The following is a 24,871-nucleotide window of genomic DNA, read 5'->3' as shown; positions in this document are numbered from 1 at the left end:
ACCTTCTTATTTTCCATCACGATCACATCACAATATTAATTCTCAATAATCTGAGATTACAAGTAAATGCCACACAAGAAACAATAGCATAAAACAAAAGGTGACAGTTCTACTTAGCACTTGTACACAGTGTATTGCATGTGCAAAGGCTCGAGCAAACATTAATTGGACAACAACTGTGTTTCTTTATCTTTGGCATGCAGCCTACAGGAGATGATTTAAGTGACCTTGCATTGTTACAACCCTATTGGAGACAGAGTTATGTTATCTCCACTGAAATCAGAACTGCAGGGAAGCTGAGTAGCAAATTGAAATCCCTGGTAACTTCAAACTCAGCAACTTGCTGTCTGAAAAGGAAAGGAATACTTAAAAATTGGCGTCACAATTGCATGGCAAAGACCCTGAACACCACTGCATTACAAGGTCATCCACAAAAGTCCGCATGTGCTGGATTTCCCAAGAGGTCCTAAGAACAATGCTATTGTAGGGAATGCATTCACTGTACAAAACATCTCTCAAAGTTAAAATAACAGACGATGGCTTTTCTCAAAAGAATGCCTTATCTGAAAACATTTCACTCAATAATAAGTGGTAAAGTAATCTAAACTTGCCCCTGTCCTCCATTCCCAAGACTGAATTGTCCAGAAGCAAAACAAGCATGGTGTGAGTGAAAATCTGCTTTGCAGAATGGCAAGGATTTTCCGAACTTATCAACAACAGCTTGTCCAAAACTATAGCAGTAGCTCCCAGGACATTCAGAGCTCAGTAGTCTCCAGAAGCTGCTACTTTCAAGAACCCTGCCAATTGATGGGGAACCAGCACTTTCCTAAATACTACTCAAAATCTGCTCAGGTGCTACATTAGTCTCCAAAGACACTGGAAGCTAACCTTAACCGCACCACACCCCACTGAGGCAGTATCCTGTACACTGTGCCAAGAGATGCTATGTTCATTAACTTTACCACAAATAATGTCTTGATGTCTAATTAAGTTATCAAAAAGGCAAAGTGTGACAAAGGCCTTGAAGGTAACTCATAGTGATATTATCTGTACATTAATAATTGCTGTATCAGAAAGTCTTTTCCAGCTTCTCTTGGCCAATCATATTCCCTACCTGAAATGATATCAATTATATTTATATTAGCAAAAAAACCCAACCAAACAAAAAAACATAAAACAAAACAAAAAACATTTGCAGTTCACAAGTTTACAAGTGGAAACAGTAGTGGTAAAGCAAGTAACTTGTGAACTTTCCAACCTTGGTGATCCTATGATTCTGTGAAACATGCTACAAACAAGAAGTGTTACTCAATTGTTCTCTTGCTCCTTTTATTACACTGCCCAGTTGGAATAAGTATGCAAAGTGAACAAGATCCATTTGATGCTAGGGACCATATTTGTGTCAAAGCACAAATTCCATTTGAATAGGAGCGAAAAAACTTCATCGGGACACAGGAAACACTGAAGTGAATAAATCACCAGTGTTAGCATGGGACTAATGGTAGACTGACAGTAAACCTTGATAATTACTCATTCATTGAGTAGTTTCTGTGGATAAAGAAATGATTATTACTGAAGAAAACCTTTTTTCATGCTGACCCCCAGAATGATACAACTGAATAGCAAGTCACTCAGCAGGGCACTTCTATCAGCCAGCAGGACTGCCCTGAAAGTCTCCCAGCAAAAGTTGACTACATGCTGTGACATAAAAGTCTTTCACCAGCAGAGAACAGGCTGATAAAAATGGCCATATGAAACTGTAAGCCTGCAGAAGAGAAAAAATAATTTAGGACATGTTGAGAAAAGTTAGTGTGGTATTGCTTAATTCATGACTGGAATCTGTGGCCATTTGTGAGCTGTGTTCCAAGAATACACAAGAGAACAATGCAAATGGAAAGAGATGCATATAACAGATCACTGCCTAGCTGAGATATTTAATTCTTTTTTAATTTCTCATTACTTTTTGACAAATTTCAGTCAGACTTCATATGCAGGGTAGCCATAAGGTCACTGGTAACAATCTGCACAATTAATAAAACAGAGATTGGTGGCCTCTTCAAAAATTCAGTGTGAGATTTCATTTATGTACGAGTAAGAAAGTGAAAAGGCTGAGTCAAGAAACTGCAAGGAAAACCAATGCATTGATATGTCCAGCCAGATCAAAGAAAATGGCTGGCCCAAATCTAGTGCACTTAGCAACACATTGTGGGGTTCTAAGCAGGCTGGGACATACACAACTCTCAAACACTGCTCATATCTAGTGCACATGATCCCACTGTTCGTGTCTCCAGAAAGATGTCAAATAATGCTGGTCGCAGTACCAATCCCTGAGGAGCAACACCTGTCATTAGTTCCCATTAGGACATTGAGCCGTTGACTGAACTCTATGAGTGTGACCATCCAGCCAATTCCTTACCCAGAGAGTGGCCATACATCAAATCCATTTTTATACAGTTCAGTGACAAGGATGTCTTGCAGGACAGTGTCAAATGGTTTGCACAAGTCTAGGTTGATGATGTCAGTTGCTCTTCCTTTATCCACTAATGATGCAACTCCATCAATAAGAGCCAACAAGTTTGTTAAGCATGATTTGCCTTTGATGAAGCTAGGCTGATTACCACCAATCACCTCGTCTTTATTTTCCATATGCCTTAGGTCTATTCCACAGTCTTGCCAGGCACAGAGGCGAGACTGACTGGCCTGCCACTTTTATTTTTCCCTTGTTGAAAATGGGGATCCTGTTTCCCCTTTTTGAATCACTGAGAACTTTACCAACTTCTCCAGCTACCATGACCTTTCAAAAATGATGGACAGTGGCTTGGCAGTCTTGTCTGACAGTTCCCTCAGTACCTGTGGATGGATCTCACCAGGGACTTGTGCACCCTTCAGGTTCTTTAGATGGTCTTGAACCTGATCTTCACTTACTGTGGGTGGACTTCTCCAAGTTCTTACATTTACTTTCTGCAGCTTGGTCAACATGGCTACAGCCCTTGCTGGAGAACACTGAGGGAAAGAAGTCATTGAGCACCTCAGCCTTCTCCACATCTCTCAGGACCAGCTCTCCAGTTTCCTTCTAAAGAGTGTCCACATCTTCCCTAGACTTCCTTTTATCACTAACATTCCTGTGGAAATTCTTTTTTCACTCTATGTTCCTCACTAAATTTAATACTATCTGGACCTGGTCTCTGGCTGCCTTAGCAGCCTCTTTGCATTCCACTCAGCAAACCCATTCTTACTTTTACTCTCTATAGACTTTCCTTCTGTGCTCAAATAAGCTCCTTGTCGATCCACTGAGGCCTCCTGGCATTCCTCCCCTTCTTCCTTTCTCTTAGAGACGCACTGCTCTTGGGCATGGAGGAGACAGTCCTTTGAATACTGACTAGCTTTCTGGGCCCATCTTGCATACAAGTCTTTCTCCCATGACACCATGCTAAATAGATCCCTGAAGTAAACTCTCCTTTAGTAGTACTGAGTTTGCAGCAAATCCACTTTGATGACCTAAGGATCTTATTTCATGGTCACTGCAGCCAAGGCAAGAGTAAAAACAACTCTGAAACTACCATCTCCCATTGTTCTGCCTTCAATCATAATTTTAAGGATTTGAGCTACAATGCACTCAGATGATAGTTCCTCTCACCTTGAAATTATTACATAAATGTTACTAAACCCAAAATGAGACTAACAGACTATTTACTGTTGAGCATGTCAGCACTTCCAAAAAAAATAAAATAAAATAAATAAAATAATAATAATGAAAAAATAAATCCATGAGGTATCAGAACATGGGCTTAAAAAAAAAAACTGAAAAAACCTACAAAAAAAACCTTACCTCCTTAATTGCCAGCCAAAGACCATAGAGAATCTTCAGGTTTTCCTTACACTTATTATACGCTTACACACTACATATTATGCACTTATAATAACATTATTAGTATTATAAATAGAACTGATCTTCAGCATGAAAGACAACTGCTTTATAATGAAGTTTTAAGACTGAAGAACAACTGAATCAACAAACTTTTACCTAGTATCAAGGTCAAACTGCAACTCAGATAAAGGATATTTAATCTTTTAAGTCTGTTATACAACTGCTTTGTTTTCCATTGGAATAAAGAAACTGTGAGATTTGAAATTGGTTAGACAATCTAATCTCACTTTTTAATCTGTTAAGTATTTTTCAGTGATAAACAGGCTTAAGGATACAGGGACACTGCCAACCATCTGCAAGCAAAGCTTGTTTATTTTGCTATTGTGTTGACTGTTTTCCATTCCACCATACTGTGTTAGATACAATGGACTCTGAGGATCAGAGTGTGCCTAATGACCAAGTCATAAACTATGTGTTCTTAACACCGTCTCTACTCCAGCCAGTGATCTTTGAAAATACAATGCTGTACACATACCACTTCCTTAGCTGACTGTTCTCAAAAATCAGAACCAGTTATTTTCTGGTATAAGCACCTAAGCTCTCTATAAGTACTCAGATCTTCAGTAACATCTTCCAGTTTCTGCTGACTAGTGAATTTAGCCAGAGACCACAGGCTTTTGATGGATATTCTTCCTTCCAGACAAGCAAAAGGACATCCACCCTTGCTGAAACACAATCAATTGCAATATTACCTCACTTCCTAGGACTGGCAGTTTGTTGAAAAATGGCTCTGTGTTTTCTCCTGCCTACCCCCAAACCTTTCCAACCTTTGCTCATGTTGCCAGTTCTGCATAAAGGCGATTTTGATTAATTTCAGGGCTATTGCCCTTTTTTCTTCCCCATTATTCTGTAAAGCAGAACAGGGAGACAAAGGCTAATTATGAAGTCTGAAGACAACAAAAATAAATGTCACCAGCATCAAGTAGAATTGCTCCAAGTCAGGAATCACACAAGTTGATTAATATTACTACTGCTGTAAGGCACAAGTCACTAGAGCACTTCATTTTCAATCTTACGAATGTCTACCTTGTAGCAACAGCTCAGAATGAAGGCTGTTTCCACTTTGCTTTGTTCTTTCTTTCTGTTAACAAAACTTGAGTAGATTACTTGACAAAAAATCCACCATCTCCACCATTCTTTGTAAGCATCAGAAAACATCTTGGATGGCTGCTTTTCAAACCAACTCACGCTCTTTTTGACACTTACTAAGCTCCTAGGAAGTAATAAAATTTCATAATTCCTAACAAAATCTGTGTTAAAGATCCCAAAACTATTCAGAGTAGATAAGCAGTTTATTTACAGCTGAATTGATACCTCTTGTAATGACTTATTCACAGTTACTGGGTTATAGCCTTCTATTCTGAAACCTATGGTATTGCCAAACTAAACACAGCGCATAAATGGAGATGAATCCCAATGCCAAGAAATTATTTTGTTTGGAGTCTTCTAAGGGCTCAACTCAGTCTCTAAAAGTACTTCATGACTACAAAAGAAAGCAAATATATTTCACTACCTTTCTAATCTTCAACAGACTATTGACAGATATTTGTGTCATGGACTGACCTCTAGATCTAATATCTGTTGGGTCTCAAAAATCCAATATTAAATTAGCAAGTCAAGCTTATCTGTTTTAACTTGCATCGGTGCACAGAAGGATAATTTAAGAGTCATAAGGCAGTTATATCTAAAATACACTACCAGTAGGTCTCAAACATTTGGAAGGAAAGCTTTGTTTTACATTAAATTTGACTTAAGCAGACAGGGAAAAAGAGCACGAAAGATTTCACAGCACCACACCTTCTCACATTATTTATTTTCCACATGACATGCACTGAGAATCAAACAAGGTTTTCTACATCAGATTCTCTGTACGCACATCAACTCCCCAAGCATGGCAGACACCTTATGTAAAAGGAAGAAATAAAAAGCAGGCACTCGCACTACCTTCTTCCCTCATGTCTCAAGGAATCACATAGTTACCAAGGTTGGAAAAGATATCCAAGATCATCCAGCCCAACCATCCACCTACCACCAATATTTCCCCATAGCAATGACCCTTAGTACAACATCTAAGTGTTCCTTCAACACCTCCCTGGGCAGCCCACTGTAGCGCCTGAAAACTCTTTTGGAGAAGAATTCTTTCCTAGTACTGAACCAACCTGAACCTACCCTGGCACAATTTGAATCAATTTGTTCTAGTGCTGTCACTACTTACACAAGAGAAGAGGTTAACCTCCACCTTGCCAAAAACTCTTTTCAGGTTACTGCTTCTCATAAGACTTGTGCTTGAAAACCCACACCAGCTTCATTCCCCTTCTTTGTGCACACCCTAGGGCCTCATCTTCAATGTCTTTCTTGTAGTGAGAACACAGTACTTGAGGTGCAGCCTCCTCACAGAGCTGAGCAGAGAGGGGTGATCACCTCCCTCCTCCTACTGGCAGCACAATCTCATACAAGCCAGGATGCCACTGGCTTCCTTGGCAACCTGAGCACACTTCTAGATCATCCTTAGCTGAGAGTAAATCAACACCTCCCAGGTCCATTTCTTCCATAAAGAAACAGCTCATCTGCCAAAGGAGCTCCTTCCTTTCTCTACAGGAGTGAATAAAGCATCACATGCCCCTTATGCAGATTTTCTATTTGTCAGGCACAGATGACCTCATCCTTCATCCCATGGGGTTGCAGCTAGAAAACTACCCTTCAGGCTGCCTCTGGAAACTCAGTTATTTGCCCCAGGGTACTGAGGAGTTTAACTCTAGTCAGTTCAAACAGTGATCAAGCCATATGCTGCCTGTCACAACTACTCCAGCCTAGCATTAATGGACTAGCCTACACATAAAGAACCCTCACTTCACATCTAAACATTCTTGTCTAAGTGTTATTTATTTGAGCACTATCACTATCAGGCTCTTGCTCATTTGGATAACCTCCACCTTGCCAGACACTCTAGGATCATTCACACAAATGACAGAAATCACAATTCAGTGTGTTATTTTTTTTATTAAAAAACATTCACTCAGTTCCTATTATCCCTAAACCAAATTACATTTACATGCCACCAACTATTTACTGTTAGTAGAGATTAGAGCTGACAATGGTTTGACTGTGCAGTCTTGATGCAGTGAGGAATACCACTGCTGCTACACTAAGCAATTCTCCCAGGGCTGCCTGTCTTAAATTGTGATCTCTTCACAAGCTCCATGCACAGATTGTGGATTAAGAGAGTTCAGCTAAACTACCTGGAGACTTTCATCTTCCCAGTACAAAGTCACTGGGAATTTAAAAAGCTACAATGAAAAAGTGCTGAAAGTACAAAATCCTGAAGGGCAGCACAGTACGCAGCATTTCTGTGTAAAGTAAGTGGGCCCACTGTGCTGTTAGCCCCTTACACTTATAAAAAGCATCGCTGTTACAGCTGGAACCTCTTTATCACAGCCCACAGAGGTACTGAAATGAGGGAAAAAAAGTAGAGTAATAATGTAAATCTCATTAAACAGTCCCTTAAAGCCATTGTTCCACTTTGACGCTTATGAGTGGTCTGACAAACACTCCTAAATATTCAAACTCCTTGTTCCGTCATGTTTACTCTACATACTTCTCAAAAACTGAGAATGTGCACCAAGGCTGTGCTGGATTCTGCAGAGAGCAGCTAATACAACAACAACAAATAAACAACCCCTGAATCTGGGCTACTCCCAGGAGCAAATGGTCACCAGAGATTTAAATTCACTCTTTTCAGTAACTTATATGACAAGCTGAAGAGAGAGGAAAAGAGATCAAGGATTTTTAATAGGTTTTAAGACTGCGAAGAAGAAGAGATATATCCTTAGAGCTTCATGGGTCATGACAAAAATGCAAAGAAAGTATAATTTTTAAGTATCTGCATTATACACATATGAGTTCCCTTCTATTTCACAATACATTAAAAGCCAGGTTAACCTATGATACGAGCATCTTTTTTGTACCACCTAATAGCAACTTTAACGTATTAATTAGTAACTGCAAATTGTATAAATAAGCTGAAAATTGGGTGTTTTTCACTGCCAGAAACAGCAGAAGGTTTCCAAATTTTATGGGTTAAAAGAGGCCAATAAATTTAACAGCCTTTTGAAGATGCTAGTATAATCCTTCCAAAACTGAAGAGAACAGATGATTCAACCATATGGCTAAGTTCCACTAAAATTCAGTCCCATAACCATAAAATATGATGTAATCTAGTTTGGTCCCAGGAGAAGGAAAGGCGTTAGACATATGTGACATGCAAAAGCATTCTCTGGATCCATCTGGCTAGCTATTTCTAAAAGGTTTTTTTAGAAGTCTCCAACATAAATATTCTCAAGTCTTCTCTTGGAAAAGAAATAGGCATATCTCCTCAAGTCCAAACTAATGCATCAATCATTAATTACTGTTACAAACACAGTTCAGCTAAATATCTGTAACAAACTACTTACTTGTTACACACTTCCACAAGAATGCATCTTTTATAAAGATTCCACTTATAAGTTTCAAAAACAGTCTTTGCTTGATTACTGCCCCATTCTCAATGAGCATGAAAATTTCAGAGAAAAGAGTTTGAAGGACTATTTTCAAATCAAAAGAATTTTACTTTTTAAAAAATCTAGGGAAAGGGAAAGCATATACATAATTTAAGAGCAGACATAAACTGAGCGGTGGTGTAATGGCAGAACAGAAAGAATTGCTAAGAAATATATCAGAACCATCAGCTCTAACAAATAAACTTCTCAAATTATTTATTATCAAAACATACAGAGTAGAACTCACCAAAAATATTCGTGTGCTTTATAATCATTTGGAACTAGCAGTGACTATTTGGTAGACTTTTACGACTCTGGCCCTCATTGTACTTAAGGCTCCATGTTAAAAGGTCTGCACAGATATCTTAAGTGAGCCTGTAATGTCTTTCATTATACTAGTTTAAAGCTATACACAATTCAAATCAGGCTACCAGAAAAAAAATAAACCAATTCCATCAATGTAAGGAAAATGATAAGCAGCAGAACATTCCTTCTTCATATCGACAAAATTGGTGAGACATTAACTGAGGACACCTCCCTCAGCCCCGTATAGTGGTATCTTGCTCCCCAACAGAGGCATAGTCCTGCACTATCTATCCTTCTCCCTGAGAGAATTCACACTTAACCACTCCATCATAAGAGTTCAGAGATAAAGCAAAAACTAATAAGCCAAGTGAGTAAACAAGTGAGCCAGGAAAAGCATCCCATCTTTGTCAAGTCAATAAGCTTTAGGAATGATCTCTGTACACCTACTGTAAGTAATACTGCATTTTGCAGGCAGTATTGGTGCCATTCATTTCTAAAATGACAGTAGACCTGAAAGGGGTTCAAAAGTGCAAAGATGATCCAAAACAGAATCTATATGAAGAATGAACTGGCTAGGATGCCTTAGCGTCAGAGATAGGCAAGGAGGAAATGAGGTAATCAGAATTACCAACAACATGGAGAAGGTCAATGAGGTCAGTTGTCAAAAACAAAGGTCAATCAACTGTTAAGTGTCCGGCACAGTGAAGTACCAGGAAATAAAAGTGGGACCAAATAGTAAAGTCAGTGGTAGACTTGTGGGACTCCATTCAAAGGATGTTGCAGTTGCAAGCCTTATAAATGAGTGAGTTCAAGGAGAAACCCACTCTGCATTAGGCAGAAAGATTCACTGAAGATAATAGGCCAGAAGAATCCTCAAGCTGAACCATTAATCATTGTGTTGCTAAAAGCAACAGGATAGAACAGGCTTACATCAGGAACTTCACATTTCTTACTTGCTCTCTCACTCTGCAACAGAAAATATACTGGCCTCCCTAAAGCCTGATGGTCATCAGAATAAAATCATGATAGAAGCATAGTCTTAGAGAAGCAGCTAATTACTCACGATAGCACAATTTTTCTTGTTCAGTAACAGGCAGAAAGGCATAAATATATATAATTAAATAATAATATAAAAATAATTAAAACACCACCCTTTTCTGTGCTTCACCTCACCAACATATTTAGGTAAGAAACTTCTGCACTCAAGCAGTCTCTTCAAGAATCCAAAGTTAACTGGGAGAAGAAAACCATAACCTTGAATTCAGCAGGCCAACTCCGTAATATCAACTCAACACTTATTGTAGGTAAAAAAAAAAAAAAAAAGTGATTTCAATTCACCACATTTGGCCATGATGCCTTAATCACAGAGAATTACACACACAGAAGCCTGGAAAGCTTTTGATTGCATGATATTCACATACCCCAGCCACCCATTCTTATCACCTTCTGGCAAGAGCTTGTAATGGTAACTTGAGTCAAGGGTTGAAGTACAAACCGAGGAGAGGCTGCAGCCACACTTATAACTCCAGGAGTGAATTAAAAACATAGGACATATAAAATTGCCACTGACAGAGGCTGACATTACACCTATACTATGGAACAACACAACCTCAGTGTTATATTAAGCATATTTTGTGCCACCGAAGTCCAGATATAGAAATACTGAATTATTTGTTGAACACCTGTCCATTTTTAAAGCTGGTTATCTTGTTGTTGCATCTAAATATGGAGCTGAAATGGAAACTCTAAAAATCTTGGCCTGGATATTAGCAAAATTATTTTCTTTAAATAGCTGAAATATCAATTACAGCATATCTATTTTATCTTTTTATTGCACTGCAGTAAATGACCAGATATTAGTTACCACATACAGGTTCAGTTTTGTCCTTTTACTGTACTTGAAAATCAAGGCCTTGAATTTGGAAAACTCCACACAGTATTCTGCAACTGCCCTACAACAACCTCCAAGAAATCAAATTTCAAGCATTTTGGTTTAGTATGCTGTTGGAATGGGATTAAGCTAAGAAAATGAAACTTATCGCCTGTTACTTTTCCAGAAAAGAAAAACATACTGCTGTTACCAAAATACATAAGTAGTATTACCATAGTAACTCCAGAAATCATAGTGAAGTGCGAACAGACTGGTTTCAGAATTAAATCATTAATTTTGAAAAAGACAAAGATCCAGTTTGCTGTAATCACACCACAAAGTATTCTATCTGTTTGGGGGGTGACGGGGGAATTATCAAAGAAGTCCTCAGCATCTCCAAACAGCCCTATGAAGCTGAGTGACTGTGCCATAAAGTGTTGGGAGTGAAGGAAGTTTTGGCACACACTGCAACAATGCTGTAAATAAAACTGCTGCAGTTGTCCTGGGCTTCATACTTAGACACAACACGTTGCCCCAGGCTGCTTGCTAATGCCTGCAGTGCCACTGAACTGGTTGTACTATGTTGCCCTTCATAAAATAGGGATGTTATGCTCACTTTGGCCGCCACCTTTACAGCTTCAGATGGCACAAGACACCAAATAGTGGGGGCCAGGAGTTACGGCTGCTGGATGGCTACCTGTGTTAAAAAGAGATAGGAGAGTTTCATGCATTGACTTTTTACACTAGAATTTAAAGTGAATGATCGATTTCAGACATAAATGACAGAGGGAGAGTTCCACCATTCCATTTCAGACTTGTTTTAAACGAAGGTAAGAAACATGTTGGTGAAAGAAGAAAATCTTGAGACTATTATATTAATTGGAAACAAATTACAAGTTTTAGTTGAATGCTGAGCCCCATCAGTAGCCAGCCACTTCCTTAGCTTTGTTTTATTTTAAAGTGCGTCATTCAATTATTTCTATGCCTGTGCAAAAAGTTTTCCAAACGTTTTATGTCAAACAGGAAAACTGAAGTGGAAAGTGGATGACAGCCAGTTCAACTGAGCTTTATCAACACACTCCATACATCCTGACACAATATACACATTCTGAATTACTGCAAGCTCTAAAACCAGTCATGCTAATGCTATTTTAAGAGAAGTAATATTTTGCAAATAAAAACAATAGAATTTCAATGTAATGTCAAAAATAACAAACTGCATTGTTTATTTTTGCATGAGACTGCAAGACACAGCAAAAGGGCAATAAAATAGTTCATGCATATCTGCAGACCTAGAAAAATAAGATGCTGTAGGGCAGCACTTCAATTATTTTAAACCATCAAAAATGGCTTTTCAATAAATATAATGTTAGTCTCACAAACACGTCAAAAAAAAAAAAAAAAGAAAAATGTAAATGTAAGAGAGCACTTGCAACACTATAGGTTCCATTACATATTTTACTGCCTCCACACATACCTCCCACCGTAACAAGGCAATACTATTTTTTCAGTTGGCTGAGGGGAAAAAAAAGCTTCAATAAACAAGCATAAAAAGATTTATTGTCAAGCTATAAGCTGATTACAGTTCAACTCTTGGACTCTTCCAGCACCATGAACCTAGGACTAAACTCTGAACCTTCTCAGAGACATAACAGTTCCTGCCTCATGTAGGTGAGAGAAAGCCAGTTACTTCCATCTAAATCAAAAATTATGCACTTCCTCCTACTGTACCAATGCAGTCACCTCCAAAGCCATTCTGCCACGAAAAGTCTGGTTACCTTGGAGACCACTCAGAGGCAGCTCTGGCAGAACTCCCAGGATATATTTAACCAAAATGCATCACTCTGCTGGATACAGTCAGATAACTTCCATGTGCTTGAGCAGAGAATAACAGCACAAAGGAAAAAGACCAAGGTATCCCAGCACAGCATCCAGATCCTAGTATATGAAGGACTATTAAAACTGTGGTGCAATAGGAACCTGCTAAAAACAAAGGCTTTTTTTTGTTTTATTATGTTTGTTATAGACTGTGCAGATAACAAGTGGATACTGAAAATTCTCAGTGTAGGCTACCTCCCCACTAGCTGTAGAAAATATACTGATTATTTTGTTCATTTAATCCTTACAATCTCTGTGACAGGGAGAGAAAGTTGATGAAGACTCATGTTTATTTTTAAAAGAATAGCAAAGCAATCTTTTTTGGACATTATCTCTTCTAGACCAAGCCTAAAATAATTTACATCTGTGAAATGCACTGAAAGGCCCCACAACAAACACAGTCACCTGAAGACTGAAAAGAGCTATGAAAATGGAGATCAACACATTCACAATGATATAACATATTCAAGAACACTTATTTTGTTTCAAGGCAACATAAGGGGGAATTTCTTGCACCAGCAGCTGAAAAGAAGGAAATAATAAATAAATCAAAGGCTATGATACATTTGATTCACATAGCTAAAGGCTACCAGCTTCCTTAACCGTTTACATGGGAAGATGGAGTGAGACCTATTCCCCACAATGAAATTTTAACCATACTGTCTGCACATAACTGCATTCTGTACAGCTGGGTCAACTACAAGTAGCTTTCAAAAAGGTAAAAGGATATTTTTACCCCAAGAAAACCATTAGCTCAACAACAACTAGCTAAACAGGTAGTAGAATTACACAATCACAGAACCACAGGGGTTGGCAGGGACCTTTTGAGACTGTCCAGTCCAACTTCCCCTGGTAAAACAGATTTCTTATAGAAGGGTGCAGAATGGGATGCTATAATCACTCATTTTAAATAAAAAAGCACACACGTCCATGCATGCGTTTTGAAATTGCCATAGGGAGATGGCATATAAAATTAACCTACAATTAAGGTACATGCATCCCTGCACATCACAGGGATGAACCCTAAACCAGAGAAAGGGGGTCAGTGGAAGCTATAGTTTTTTAAAGCAAAGGAATCTTTGTCACCAAATTCTCTTGCTATCAGAAGTCAATTCCAGCATAAGTCATACCCTAGGAAAACAGATGGCTCCACCATGTTGTTTTAATCCTGCGCACAGAGATGTCAAACAGAACTTCTAGATCCTTTCATCAGAGATGTGTCCTCTATTAATAGTATTTCACACAACATAACACTCTCCTGTTTGACAAGACTGCCTGAGGATGTACAATGTGTCATGTGGGATCTCCACTGCCTTGGTGACACATGGAATTGTTACTGTAACAGACATATCATGATCAGGACACTTGTGCAAAAAAAAACAAAAAAAAAACAAACAAAAAAACAAACCAAGGTTTTCTTTGAGGAAGCCCAGCAGAGTTTTCTAGCACTCTGCCACAGTCCATCATCACCCAAGCTCACGACCTCATGTATTTGCACAAGACTTTCCCATCCAATTCCCCATCCTTAAGATTTTCAGAAGTTCAGAATTTTTTTTTACATTTATTACTACAGCAGCTACTGCTTAGGCCACACTGAAAGCTGCAACCAGAAGGCATCAGCAAGTGTTTTACATGCCATTATGCAAATAGCTCAGTTTCTGCTTGGAACAGAACCAGTCAAGTAGTGAGCAACAGATACAGGCAAAGCCCAAATTAACTAGCTTTACATCCACATAACTTGCAGAAAGTACTCTTTGCAAGGTGTGAAGAACTTCAGCATTTCCAATAGAAAGCACAGAATGCAGGATGTTCCCCTTGCTCTAGGCTGGCATGCCAAGGCTAAGAAAGATAGCTACTTATCTTTATCTTTTGTATACAATTACATAGCCCCTTTAGTCTTCAAAAGTGTATTTTGAATTAAGGCTCTTAATTCATGACCTATATTCTAAAAATTCAGATAGGCATCAAGTTCTCCTCAAGAAAAAAAATGTTCTGAAATTCTTTCTGGCTTTAATTTTAGTAAGAATGCTCTGAAGAGCAGACAGTTGGAAAGGAACGTATTTCTGTTCATAGTTTCTCAGTTAAGTTCCCTTCTCCCCCTGAACTTTCACCCCCTTGTAGGAGTTCATGCCGGTTTAAAACTGAAAGGTCTGCACTGCAGAATGGGCCATTTTAATTCAACACATGCTGCTTCAGTGGACAAAAAGCATGTTTTTGGAATAGCTCTGTTACAGGTCAGGAATGTAAAGCAGAGTTCATATTTCAGAATGAAAATGGAAAACAGCTTTTCCTTGTGAACTCAGCTTTACATTACAGAAGTCTGTACTGTCTTATTTTTATAGCTTATCAGGCATTTAAGTGTACTAATGAAGAGGCAACCAACTGATTGTGAAGTCCTGCTTTTACCACTGAAAGCAAGTTTTCAACATTTGCTTTAGAACATACTCTCCTGCTGCAATGTTTGCATTGCCACAGATGACTCAATGGGCAATCACATGCTCTAAACCATTCCAGAGCATAGCTCACAAAACAACTGCACTACTGAAACACAAGCAGAAACAGTACAGCTCAAATAAGATGGTATCACAACTGTGTTCTGTTTCTCAAAGCTATGCAGACTGTGGTTTGATGCACTTAATTGCAAGTCCCAACAACTCCTTGCAGAATAGTGCCAAAACCTCTTTGCACCTCAACTCGTAGCTGTTTTATTCTGCTTAAACAATCTTTTCCAGCACTTAGATCCATATGTGTACTTGACAGAGTAAGATTATACAGGTTAGCACTTCCAAACAACACCATTTTCAGTACCATGTAGTAGAACATCTTACTTGCTAGTCTTTTCAAAAGACAGATAGGGAAGCTAAAGGAGGGCTCATTCTCACAGAGTGTTTCCCAAGCTATCTCCAAAAGAATCTGTGCTGCAAGTTGTCTAACCCTCATCTATATTTATCTAAGACACAGGAATCAGTCTGACACTAAAAGAGCAGCATATCTTGGCTGATACTACTGCATCCTGTTCAGGTAACAGGATTGCAGGAGAAGTTCCTGAGCAAATCAGAAAGAATGCTATGCCTATCTCCTGTAAAGAACATGCAGGTTTTCACAAGTGAGCCATCTAATCACTTTCTGTTTTTAGCCAAAGTTTCCTGAAATAAACCTCTACAAATTCTTCTTTTCTACTAAAACCTCTGCTGCTCAGATGGATTAGAAGAGGTAGGAATATGGACAAAGCAGACATTAGCTAGCCAGCATTCCTGAAAGCCTCTCACTGGTGTGGATGTGAGAGACTCGATCTTCAGACATAAGTGAGTCAGTAGTCTCCATCCTCGAAGGGCAAAACAGAAAACTGCATGTAACACAATGAAGCAAGACCATGATAATGTCAAAATACTCTGTTCTCTTGTCTGCATTAATGCTGTAAGAGTAGCAAAAAATGAGTGATGTGCCATTTGAGTTCTCAAAAGAAGACAGTAACAGAACATCACAATCCTTTGGGATAGAAGATACACCCATAAACATACCATGCAAGAAGTCAGGCAGAGCAGCAGAAGATTGAGATACATGTATATCTTTCTTTTAGAAACCACACTATTAGACACATGTTAAGAGTTCATATTATCCTAACATGTCAGGGCTCGAGTCATGGTTGAAAATGCTATTGCACACAGCAATACTGAGAACAAACTACTTACACTTATACTCAAATACAGATAGATCCTTACCCAAGTAGATAGTCTCCAGAACAGCTATTTTAAGTATTTTTATTAAACAAGTTCTATTCAACGCTATTTTAGTGTTCCTTCTGTTTTTCAGAGTGGAATCATATTTCCTTACAAGTTTATCTGTCATAGACAGAAGCCACATCCCCATTCCTAAATATAAATTAACAGCTTTAAGAACTGGACCCAGCTGGTAGCTCTCTGCTAGCATGGATGGTATTCATGACCAAATGTCTGAGAAGCTTACAGTCCCTTGCTATGGCTAGCTTGAGTAAACTTAGAAGTAAAGGTTTGAAGGTCCTGTTCATGTTTCACAACTATTCTGTAAAAGTTTTCAATTTGAGATGAGCTTCCATCTCATTCACAAAATGATGTTTATGCAGTCATTCTACTCTCAGTTTATTTACAGCTAGGAAGCAACTTACAAGATAAATATGCTCACATAAAGTTCCATGAAAACCAATGATTACATGAACAGGAATAACACAGTGCTTCCACCAAAGGCCGCAGTATGAGTTAAGCTGTTTGATCCAACAAACACCAACAGTTAAATGCACTGTTTTAGCAATTTGGCACTGCTTGACATCCAGCAGGCACATGGAAGGACACTGCTGAGAGCTGTCTCTGCATATATGCTTGAGAAAGAGCAAAAAGGATAGACAAGGAAGATCAGAGTGGAAAAGCCACAAGCACTGTGATGAAATAGAGAAGGAATACAAAACAACTAGACAGGTAGACCAGGCTTCGCCAGTTCTGTTGCTCCAGAAAAGTCTTGTGAAATTTAAGAAAGCTAAAATTGATTTTGTTCAATCTCAAGAAATACTGCAAAATGTTCATATGGTGTTTCTTGAAAGGGCTGTCTTACTCTTTTTTTTTACAGCTTTTACAAAATATGTAGTCATACTTACAATATAAATCAAATAGACTGTACTGAGAAAGAAGGTTTAAATCATGGGTATCCAAGGTTGCCTTGCCTAGGCCACGTATAAAATATATAATACACTTGATTTATATCAAAAAACTTCTATTTTTATATTTTTATTAAAATGGTAAAAGAAAAAACCCACATCCCAGTAGTTTAATATATTTATTATTTGATAGTGGTTTTGTGAAACTAATGCATCCATGTCTCACTCCATGGTAGTGGATGCAATTAGTAAGTTCTCAAGGTGTTAGAGATTTTTGATGAAATTGTGCATTTCCTGTGTTAGATCCTTGAAACAATTGGTCATAAACACACATACTGCCAAAAAGCAATTACATGAATAAGGCATGATTGTGAGCTGAAAAACAATTTTCTCTGGTGAGACAGGGGTCATAAAAGTCTAGTAAAGAGATGTGACCATTTTTTAATTTGAGGTTAATTTCTGATTGCAAATCCATTTTTGTTATTAGCAGACAATATTCTATTAGTCTGTATGAAAAAGTCTTACTGACTGGTTATTCTCTGTCAATATTAGATTTGCTCAAGTTAAATAATTCAATAAGAAAACTTACATGCCTGCATAGTAACAAAAAACACGTCTTCATAGGCGCACATGTGTAGATAGGTTAAATATTATTAACAGTGATCACTGTTGTACTCACCAAGTGGCACAAGTACATTTCATGTGCAACACACACAAGTTTTGATTTGACTGAGCATATGACAGGCATGAGAGGTAAAGTTAACACTGCACTGCACTATCCCCCCACAGTTCTGCTGTCCACGCTCAAGCTACATGCAATCAACTCATGAAAGACATTCCCAAAAATCAAACAACAGTAAAAGTTCAGCCCTGTGGGGCTACATTACCAGCTGCCCTGGACCACATGTGGACTGCAGGCCATACTGGACACACCTGGTTAAAATTGCTGGATTAAGGAGGAAGGTATGGGAAATCTCTGAAGGAACAGATTTTGGTCTTATATACCAAAAGCAGCAACTCCACACAAAATCATTTAAGTATCTTCCTGAAAGAACACTCTCTCTATTTTGCCACTGAAGATAGAGAAGTGCACGAACACTAGACAGTTAACCACACTGCTTTCAACTACTGGAAATAATATCCTCTCCCTGTCATTCTCATCAGCTGAAATTATGTTCTCCCCAACAACTGCAGTACACTGCAGGTCTGGCAAGCTTACATACAGAAAGATTGAGACAGCTAAGCATTGAGTAAGAGAACACAAATTAACATCAACTGCTGATTCTCCCCACCACTAGGTTTTCTTGTAACAAAGACCAAGAACATTGTAATTAACTTTGTTCATGAAATGACATGGCCTAAAGTTGGGACTAATTAGACAACACAATAATTCTTGCCAGAAACAGATAATGTGTGCCTTTCATCAACTTCACTGATTGGAATTTATTAATGTTCTCAGCAAGTCTGCATAATGCGAATTATGTTCACCCGCTGCTCAACAAAACATACAGCATCTCCTTTAGGTATGATGAAAAGTATTTGGTGTTTTACAAGATAGAAATGTAGCTCTTATTTTCAAAACTTTGCAAAAATAGAATTCAAACTGTAAAGACAAGAAAGAAGAATAAAAACAACAATCTCACTACCAAGCTTAGTGAGATCTATGGTCAGTACTAGCTTGCTGTGTTACAGATACATAATAAACATAGGAATACAGAAAGAGGAAAGGCAGCACGGCTTTAATTATAGTAATAATGAAGATCTATTGGTAAGCACAGTGCCTCAAGAGCAGCATGAAAAAGCCACATGAAGAAATGCCAAAAATATCCTCAAAGCTACATTAGGACAATGGAGGCCCAGCCTGATGGAAGCTCTCTCCAAAGTCAGTGTCTTCTGGAGTTAGCTTGAAATATTTCAGAACTCCACCCATGATCAGCTGAAGAGAAAACAAGAAACAGAATGTGGATGATATTCATGCCTGTGCAAGATAATACTTTTCTATTTTAAATAAAACCTCAGGCTTTGTGTCAGTGCACGTCTTTTCTTAAGATTTTTGTTTTTCTTTCAACCAATATTTGTTCTCAAGGGCTTAGTTGTGAAAAACAATCTAAAACATCTCAGGGTGGTTGTTTTTGGAGGGGGAAGAAGACTGAACTGACCTCATCTCCTTGTAGGAGACAGATACTGCTGGAGATTCAGATGAGGTGATTCCAGCACTTCACTAGAGCAGTCCTGAAGCAGACTGAAAGATTGCTTCCTCATTCAGTGTCTTCCCTTCCACCACGACAGCACTGAAGCAAACAGAAAACTGAACAGGAATGACTGGGAGAGACTGATGTAACACCAAATGTTCTTGGAGTCTCCCATACAACTCAAAGCTTCAACAATTAACAGCTTTGATAAGGAATAGTAGCATGGAAAACAGTTAGCAAAGAACTAAAATGTGTATCAGAAAGACTGAAGAAGATCTTTTAATCTCATTACAAGGTCCTGCATGCATGTCTAGTGAGTTAAGAGCATTCAGCAACCAGCGTTCAACACTAATTATTGTTAAAGGTGTTGGATTTCACAACCAGTTCTCCTTAATAGTAACTGTTGTATGAATTTTTTGGACTCCTGTAAACCCTGTTAAGGCAGATCATCTAAGTCAGGCAGTCAGTAAAGCTGCTGAATTCTGGAAAGCCAAAAAAAAAAAAAAAAAAAAAAAAAAAAAAAAAAAAAAAAAAAAAAAAAAAAAAAAAAAAAAAAAAAAAAAAAAAAAAAAAAAAAAAAAAAAAAAAAGTGTCTAAGAGCTACTAAAAAAAAAGTTACAACTTTGTCTTCTGAATAAGACAGGAGCAAAACATTACTAAGTTTAAACTCCTGAATTTGTACAAACACTACAAAAGTTAGCTTATCTAGTTTTGCCATACTTCATACATCTTGGGCTTATGTTCAAGTTTGTAGGAGCACACGATAATCCCTGATGTGACTATTTAAGGATATTTTAAGATAAGCAGTAGGTTAGTTTTGAAACTTACACTTATGCATATGTTTTTCAGAAAACTCACAAAGAGACAAGACTATAAAAATACACCATAAAGGAATTCAGTACATTTCTGGTTTAGCCTTGAACTCTTTGTGGCAGCATTCTGGAAAAGGTAGTAAGTATGTGAAGTATTTGCCTTATAAGCTGGACAACAGATACGTAGGTCACTCCAAAAGTAGTATCTCCTATTTGTTTCCATACAAACCACAGAAGATACTAAAAACATAAGAACAGTATCTCATAGAGCAAATTCCCAGATATAGAACACTGTTTTTCAACACACAGTCACCACCATTAGCTATGCATTTCTGCCAGTGATGAACAAGAGCCTGCATGCTGCATTTGTAAAAATCTGCACCAGCAGAGGTGATCAACTGTTTCACAGCTGCTATTTGAGAGCATCACTGCTAGGAAAATATTGCCCACACAACCTATCTTTCATTGGTTCAAACAGTTGGAAGTCAGAAGGCCGACTATTTGGTGGGTATGATACAAGAGTCTAAGAAAGACTGGCAGTCTTCAAATCAGTATGGGGCCTGGCTTTACCATGCTGCAAGAGAGAAGTTGTCTTCTTCTCTAGCCTGACTCTGGATGTTTGAACCTTTGGCCTAATCAGTGTCAGCATGTAATCATCAGAATGGATGGCTTGCCTGTGTTCCAGGAAGCACAAAAGGATCACCGCTGCTGTTTTGACTCCAGCACAGCGGTGATATCACGTCACCAACAACAACACAACCCAGCAAACTGTCACCTTCACTTTCACAATGGCTCAAACAGGTCCTGACAAACCTGCAGACACTTTCTTTCTGTTTCAATGTGAATATCTGTAGGACCCACCTGGTGCAAAACTTTGCAGTACTCCAACATTGCCACCATTATTTCCAACACACTGAAACCAACATTCAACTACATACACTGTTCCCTCATCATAATCCATAAATCTGCACAGATGAGCTGGCTAAGATGCTCTTCATTTTGTGGTGTTGCAGCTGTGCTTGGCCATCCAGAATGTGGCTCGTCTTTCCTGGCGCTGTCACCACTGCTGAAACACACCACCCACCATAGAGACCACAGCAACCATAGATGAATGTCAGTGGGTGCCAGTTTTTCCATATTTGCTTCATCTGCACTTCCATGCAGGCTGCCCCTCTGCCGCCATCTGTCACACAGCAACAAAATGCAATGGGATATTTGTAGGAAGGTTCAGCCTCTATTGCCAAACTACCAACATCTGCCTTTGACGTCTTAAGCCAAGATACTAGCATAGGGAAACATTACTTTCAGAGCAGCCCTTGTACAACCATCACTCACAACACTTGTAGCAGCCACACTGAATATGAAGAGATTTATGAACTAGAAGGCAGGTATTAAAACAGCATCTGTTACCTGTTCAAAGCCTCAAAAAGAGAAGACCTACCCTAGCAAGTAATCTTCATGAGAGTGAAGGAGACCATAATACCAATGAGGATCAGAAAGTATAAGACCACGTTGCATAGAAGCCACCACACCTCCAAATAACAGACTATTCTTCCTGCAGCAGTTTGGAATATTTACTTCCCTTTTTGCTACAAGGAGATTTTCCTTTGTATATCTGATCTGGATATTCAAGACTTACTCTAATTTTAGCCTAGGTTATTTAGATTTAGACTAGATATTTGGAAGAAGTTCTTTACTGTGAAGGTGGTGAGACACTGGGACAGGTTGCCCAGTGGGGTTATGGATACCTTCCTGAAAGCATTCAAGGCCAGGCTGGACAGGGATGTGAGCAACCCGGTCTCATGGGAAGTATCCCTGCCCATAACAAGGGGTTGGAACTAGGTGATCTTAAAGGTCCCTTCCAGCCCAAACCTTTCTATGATTGTATGAGGGTGATAAGGCAGAAAAGAAATAAAAATGTAGTAGAAAAACACTGAACAGAAATCCAGTGTTTGTTGTTGTTGGTTTGTTTTTAATACTTCATTAAAAGATTAATTTTGCAGCATTTGATTTGCTTTCTTCTGTTTAAAATGTCTTTGAAAGAATTTTAAAACTATCAGATTACTTTGAAGAAAAACCTAGCAAGAAACATAAAAAATAAAATTAATGGAATAAAGTGAGTAAATGGGACTGGTACTGCATAAATTCAAGCTGTAAATTCCCGAGACCAGTGGTAATAACTAGGCACCGAGATGAATATTCTTGCTGCATTAAACTAGCACCATTTTTTGTCTTTTTATTTTTATTTTTTGGTATTAATAAGATATCATTCCCAAAGCTTCTAAAAGATCAAAGATTATGAAATCATCATTTAAATTTCTCCACACCTGGTCTGTATATAGATGTATTAAAATCTAGTCAGTTTTCTTCTTTAAACTGCAGGCAAAAGAATTTGAGTGATGTAACTTAAGAACACATTGAAATCTTCCCATCTTCTAAACACAGAAATGCTCACAGGAGCTGAAGAATGCAGTGTGAAATAAAGCTGGTTAAAAAACGACAAGGAAATTGGTTAGGGAATAGGGGCTTCTTGGCATTCCTTTAAACCATTTCCTCTACATCCTTGTGGACTGTAATATAGCCCTAAGAAAATACGTCTGACCTCACTCTTTTCAGCTGCATTAGAAAACAAAACAAAACAAAACTGAAAGCAATTTAAATATCAGAATACATACTCAAAATAAATTAAAAAATTATACTATTCCTTTTGTCTCCAACTAAGTCAAGTTGGTTTTGGTTTCTTCTTTCTTTTTTTCTTTTTTTTTTTTTAATTTAATGAGAGTCTTGATTTTCCCTAGGAGATGAGGTCAGCAGACTAGGGCATTTCCTGTCTGCAGCTATGCCATGTGCATATGCAGACATGAGTCTTCTGACAACTGATTTATTCCAAAGGGGGTCATTACAATCATGGAATATACCAAGAATATAGCAAGATCACATTCTTTCCTACTTGTTTTGCTTAATCGCTATGGATTACTCAAACATACTTGAAAAGAGGATGCATTTCAGCTGTTTGTGTGAAAACTAATAACTCATCTAAAATCCCACACATGCAGAAAAAACAGGAGGGGTGTTTCAGATTAGACTGTGATCCCACAATGATGGGAACTGGGAGCGGTAACTGAAAACAACTGATTAAGATGCAGAAAACTTTATTCTTCAAGGTCCTAAGATCACTAGAGGAGATTTTATAATCATGGTCAATGATGGCTTCCATACATAGAATCTTGGAATTATAGAATCCTTAGAATTGGAACGGACCTCTGAAGGCCATAAAGTTTACAGTAACAGCCAGCGATATATCAAGTCAAAACAGGCTATTAAGTCTAAAGCTACATAGAGTTAAGTGAGAAATAAAGCTGGACAAGGTAGGAACTCAAGGAGAGTTTGTGCAGCCCCATGTTTCCATGTTTCCACAGCATTTGAGCACTGTGCAATTGCTCTGTTATCAAACAATTACCCCACGAAAATATTCTTACACACCTCCTTTCTCGGCTTAAATATGCAAAAGTGGAATAACAAGTACATACACAGAAATCTGCATTGAAAAATGAGGGGTTGAACTGTTCTAATCTTTCCTCCCCCTACTACACTAGCTTCGGTTCACATGCTGTTCTCCTAGCAGCTTAAGTGAGTCCTGACAGTAACATTTACAAACACCATTCACCTTGTCTCAAAGAAGCTGTACTATATTTTACAGCTGACTTCAATGCATGCACAAGGAACTTAAATTTGGTTTGTTTTCATTGCTTATGTTAAATAATGAAATTTTTAGTTGCATTTGCTGTATGCACAGAGAACTGACAATTCTACATTCATAAAACCAAAACTACTAAGCAATACGAGTGTAATCTACAGATCAAAGATGCAGACTGGGCAAAACAGGAAAACAACTGCAATTACTTTTAAAAATAGAAACATAAACGTAGGAAAATGAAAATGATGCACTGAAAACAATAAATAAATGCCCCACCAAAAAGCCAAAGGAAATTATAAATCTAAACTCCAGACACAGAAACTCCCTTGCATGGATTGGAAAAAATACACCATGGCAGAACAATTACATTCTTATGCTACCAGAATAAAAAACATAAGCCAACGCCAAGCACATTTCAGCTATATGTTAGCTCACTAAACTTCCCCTCCTGCTCCCTGCAGACTACTTACTTAATATTCTCCCATTTCATTTCATCAGAAAAATCATAGAATGGACTTGATGCCTCCTCTTCACTAAGATGGTACAGCTATACAAAGGAGATACTACACATTTTGTAAACTGAAACAGCCACAGTTACTTGCTTGCCTGAAACCATGCAATGAGACACTGAAGGACAAGAGCCTGGAAATAAGCTACTACAGCCACAGCATAGCCTTGTGTTACACCAAATTTAAAAATATATATATAAATAAATAAATAAATAAGAAGGAAAAAAAGGGGGAGTTTGGTGGTTATCACCTCACGTATAACAACAAAGCAAGCACACATACTTTAAAATGATGAGAAGTAATGTACTATGCACTAACCCAAGGTCCTATTCAATACAGCACAAACTGATAGTCACCCTTCAACAAGCATATACAAAATTCCACTGTAGCCATTTTCCCCACACAGTGCTTACATTTGCCACATTTCAGTCATCGTATTACAGTTTAGCCAGCATCATATAAATGATTTTCTACCTCAAATGATCTAGCAACACTACTCACAAACACAAAAAAATCC

General features: G+C 38.2%; 1 protein-coding gene across 5 annotated transcripts in view; it reads right to left on the bottom strand.

Annotated features, from left to right (window-relative positions):
- RAI14 (retinoic acid induced 14) overlaps nucleotides 1-24,871 on the bottom strand; it is an 85,838-nt gene that overhangs the window by 40,559 nt on the left and 20,408 nt on the right. The window lies entirely within an intron of this gene.

This window comes from Coturnix japonica, chromosome Z (assembly GCF_001577835.2).
Source record: "Coturnix japonica isolate 7356 chromosome Z, Coturnix japonica 2.1, whole genome shotgun sequence".
Lineage (NCBI taxonomy): Eukaryota > Metazoa > Chordata > Aves > Galliformes > Phasianidae > Coturnix > Coturnix japonica.
Note: the sequence above shows the minus strand (reverse complement) of the source record. Positions and strands in the feature narration are given on the sequence as shown.